The sequence below is a fragment of the Hippocampus zosterae genome, chromosome 7 (assembly GCF_025434085.1).
Source record: "Hippocampus zosterae strain Florida chromosome 7, ASM2543408v3, whole genome shotgun sequence".
In the NCBI taxonomy this organism is placed as follows: domain Eukaryota; kingdom Metazoa; phylum Chordata; class Actinopteri; order Syngnathiformes; family Syngnathidae; genus Hippocampus; species Hippocampus zosterae.
The window spans coordinates 9,983,541-9,988,540 of record NC_067457.1 but is presented as its reverse complement, the minus strand read 5'-3'; positions in this window follow the sequence as shown (position 1 = coordinate 9,988,540).

Below are 5,000 nucleotides of genomic sequence, written 5' to 3'. Positions count from 1 at the left end.
CTCTTGCTCCAATGGGAAGGCCGTAAACCTTGAAGCTTCGGGCGCAAAGCATATGCATCAGTTTGCTACCCACCGGCCTGTACTTCTTTACTTTCTCCTCAGCCGCTCCTTCCAACGGGTAGTCCTCTGTCTCGTATCTCACCGTCACATCTATGATCAGCAACCTTCCGCTCTTCACCGCCACAATGTCCGGAGCCTTCAATGCGTCGTTTCCGTCGAGGCATCTCATCTCCCTGAATACCTCCCATCCCCACCGGGTCATTTCCGCTTGAAGGTCCGCACAAATCCTATTGTGCCTTTTCATGATGTTTCTCTTCACGGACTCACATTGACCCAATACGTGGGCCAGCGATTCCAGTCTTCGGTGGCATCCTCTGCATCTGGGCGGTATGCCCGTTCCCACGCCATCACGTTCCGTCCTCATCGGTACCATCCCCGCTCTCATCGACAGGCCCATCAAGTAATGCTTCTGAGTGAAAGACGCTTTCTGTGGGTCCCTCAACCATGAATTGCTCGTTTTATCATTCCGGAACATCGACACTCCCTTGCCGTGTATGCCCCTCGTTTCCCATGCTCGGTTTTCAGCTTCCCGCCATTTCGGTGCTGCCAGGGGCTTGGGCACGTCGCAATCCACATCCGTGTCGTCGAGGGTCGGCACATCTCCATCCGCTCCGCCTGCCGCCTTCCATAGCGCCTTCCACTCTTGCTTGCGCACCTTCTCTCTCGCAACAGATCTCGTCCACGCATCGTCGCTCCAGCACATCTTCCAGACGCACCGAAGCCGCACACAGGGCACCAATTTCGCCAGCCTGACCACCCCCAGTCCGCCATCCCTAGTTCTGGAGTACAGCAGCCCATTGTCCGTCATCCGAGCCAAGTGAAGCCAACTTTTCAGTGCCGACCTGATCAGTCTATCGAGTTCTTCGAGGTGCTTCACTGGTACCTTGCCCATCGCTGCTTTATATATCAGCCTCGGGACTGTGTACACATTGAGTAACATGACCTTCTGGGAGGGCTTCAGGTCAGCCTTTTTAATGTTCATGAGCCACACGGCCAAGTCTCCCTTGAGGTCCGGGGTGATCACGCCCTTCTCCGGTCCCAACTGCACCCCCAGGTACTTCACCGTTTCGCCCGGGCCAATCATGTGTATCCTTTGGCCATCGATCTTCCACGGCTTACAGGCGTTGATCATTCCCTGTTCGTACATGAAGCCGTGGCATTTTCTGGGCTGGACTCCCAGCCCTGTGGATGCGCAGAAATTCTCAACCATTCCCAGCAAATTGTTCATGCCCTGTCGCGACCCACTCACCAGCACTAGGTCATCTGCAAACGCTAGCGCAGCCATTCGTCTTCCTTCCCTGTCCAGCCCCCATTCCGTCTCCTCCATGGATTGTATCAGAGGGTCCATGGCTAAGTTGAAGAGTAGTGGAGACATTGGGTCACCCTGTTTGACCCCCACCGCCAGCTGGATCGGCTCGGACAGGGTTCTCCCACATTTAATGCGCGTCGTGCAGTCGACGTAGCTGTCTTCGAGCAGGTGCCTCACGTGACGGTCTAGCCTCCTCTTCCTGAGTGTGCTCAAGAAGTGAGCGTGAGCCACGGAGTCGAAAGCCTTCGCGAAATCGATGAAGACCACTGCCAGCGGTCTGACTTCTGCCCTTGAAGACAGTATTAGGTTATCGAGGACCAACAGATTCTCCGCACATCCGTTTGCTTCCATCAGGAAGCCTCTTTGCCTTGGGTTGATCGTGCATATCCTGGTCAACCTCGCCGTCATTATCCGTGAGAACAGCCTTAGTAGCATTGAGCCAATAGTCACTGGTCTCCAGTTCGTAATATCCTTCAGATCATCCGGGTCCGAGGACTTGGGGATCAGACTGGTGTGGCAATCTTTGACCTCCTTGGGAATGGCCCCCGCTAGCAGCCATCTCGTAAATTCCACGGCAAGCGGCACTCCAGTGTTGTCCCACTCGAGTAGGTCTTTCTTAGTTATTCCATCGGGTCCCGGTGCCGTGCCGTTCTTTGTGCTCTTGAGGCTTCCCAATACTTCCTCTGGCGAAATGGGTTTGTACAATCCTTCATTACCGATTACGCCACCGTGTCTGAAATTCCCAAGTCCCTTAAACCCGTCGACCTTCTGCCAACGGTCTTTGAATGCAGCCGCTACTATTTCCATGGGTATCCTGCAACTGGTGCTGTCCTTGCCATCCAGCACCAATTTAGCCAGCGTCCCGGGGCCTTCCTTGTACAGGATCTGCATGGACCTGTATCTGGTGATCTTTTTCATTCGCTTCAGTTTGGAAGTGAGAGGTCGCTTTGGTCCAGGGGCCGCCACCTCACAGTCGACGATCCTCGGGGTGATGCCCTTCTTCCTTACTTTTATCCGGAGGATCTCCAGTCCACCGTCCGTTCTCTCGGCCAAAGACAGTATCGCTTCCGCACGTTTGTCGTCACTCGCCGCCGTCTCCCGCACCAAATTGTTTCTAAAACGTTCCTTGGCATTCACCCGTGGCGACAAGGGCGTCCCCGGACTTGGGCGAACCATCTCATCCTCCCCTGGCCATTTGTCCCTAACCGGTGTGTCCGCCACCAACTCAGTTATGCGCATGTGGGCCCACCTGGCTCTTACTTGCATTGCCGTGATACCTTTCCCCAGTGCGGTTGCGATCTGGGCGAAGGTGCTCTGTGTGCTTCCTTTCTCCTTCACCATATTTTCAACCAGACTACATTCCTCTTTCGACCACGATCTCTTTACTTGCATCGCCGCCGTCTTGTGCAATGTCTCGGCGATCCTATGTTCATTCCACGCCTCTGGGTGTTTGTGCCTCTTGTGCTGCGACAATCCCCTGTTGGTAGCGAACTTACGGCCGCAATGTTCGCATTCCGGACCTACCTGACTTGTCGCCACTCCTGGGTTGCACTTGGGCACATGGCATACGATAGCGTGATAGTTGGTCGAAGTCTTTTCGCACTTTTTGCATTTGAACAGAAAAGACTTATTGCCGTGCCTCGAGAGGAGATGTTTGCTGAGGGTGCCCACCCCCCAGACGATTGTTCCGCACATCGGGCAAGCTGCACCATTTCTGGGGATTCGTATCACGAATGTCATTGGCGATTTCACGGGACTAGCCATTGACATAAAGAGCCTTCTCGGTTTAATGTCATGGTCGGACCCCCTCCGGTCCCTTCTTGGTGTGCCCGACAGCGATACGTATTCTCCGGCCTTCTTCTTTAGGGCCTTTCTCGGCGTAAGGTCCCTCCTCACCTCATTCCTTTTCATCCGATCATGATCGTCCCGCACGGGGAATTCGGCGTTGTCGGCCGCCACCATCTCCTCCGCCCCCTCCACTCCGTCGGCGTTCTCCGTCATGCGCTTCGCTGTGTTATCTGCACCTAACACAGAATAAGAACATCGGATCAGGCCCAGCATCGAGTAACGTATTCATTTCGCGGAGACGCCGACCGAGCGAGATAGCGACAAGGCACGATCGCGGACAGACACCCCCGCCCCCCCCGAGTCCCATTCTGTCATCAAGTTTCCGGGGCACATCAGTTTCGTCAATTCCTTTAAGTTTCAGCTTTGCAACCATACTCCCCCCGGAACCCAAAGACTTGGTGGTTTCCCGGGCGCTGCCCGGCGGGTCATGGGAATAACGCCGCCGGATCGCGAGTCGGCATCGTTTATGGTCGGAACTACGACGGTATCTGATCGTCTTCGAACCTCCGACTTTCGTTCTTGATTAATGAAAACATTCTTGGCAAATGCTTTCGCCCTGGCCCGTCTTGCGCCGGTCCAAGAATTTCACCTCTAGCGGCGCAATACGAATGCCCCCGGCCGTCCCTCTCAATCATGGCCCCAGTTCAGGAGGAAAAACCCACAAAATAGAACCGGGGTCCTATTCCATCATTCCTAGCTGCGGTATGCGGGCGGCGCGGGCCTGCTTTGAACACTCTATTTTCTTCAAAGTAAACGCTTCGGGCCCCGGGCGGGACACCCAGCGAAGGGCATCCCGGGGGCGTCCGAGAGGCAGGGGCTGGGACAGACGGTGGCTCGCCTCGCGGCGGACCGTCAGCTCGCGTCCCGAGATCCAACTACGAGCTTTTTAACTGCAGCAACTTTAAGATACGCTATTGGAGCTGGAATTACCGCGGCTGCTGGCACCAGACTTGCCCTCCAATGGTTCCTCGCCAAAGGGTTTAGAGTTTGCTCATTCCAATTACAGGGCCTCGAAAGAGTCCTGTATTGTTATTTTTCGTCACTACCTCCCCGCGTCGGGAGTGGGTAATTTGCGCGCCTGCTGCCTTCCTTGGATGTGGTAGCCGTTTCTCAGGCTCCCTCTCCGGAATCGAACCCTGATTCCCCGTTACCCGTGGTCACCATGGTAGGCGCAGAAAGTACCATCGAAAGTTGATAGGGCAGACATTCGAATGAGACGTCGCCGCCGCGGAGGGCCGGCGATCGGCTCGAGGTTATCTAGGGTCACCAAAGGGGCCGGGCCGGCCGGCCGCGGGGCGCCCGGCCCGCGGCCCCCGAAGGGGGGGGCCGGGACGCTGCCCGCGGAGCCGGACCCGCGTGGGTTTTGGGTCTGATAAATGCGCGCGTCCCCGGAGGTCGGCGCTCGTTTGCATGTATTAGCTCTAGAATTGCCACAGTTATCCAAGTAACGGCGGAGCGATCAAAGGAACCATAACTGATTTAATGAGCCATTCGCAGTTTCACTGTACGGGCCGTGTGTACTTAGACTTGCATGGCTTAATCTTTGAGACAAGCATATGCTACTGGCAGGATCAACCAGGTAGCCCCCCGCCGTGTCGGGAGTGTGGATGTGGGGGGGTCGGGGCGGGCTCCCCGGACCCCCGCGGGTTCGTGTCTTGCGGACCGGTACCGAAAAAGGGCGGCCGCGGCCGGGCGGCTCGGGGCGCCCCGCGTGAGGGCGCCGCCGCGCTGGCCCGCCGGACGCTCGGGGTGGCAGGGTAAGAGAAACGACGCTTTCGCCGGA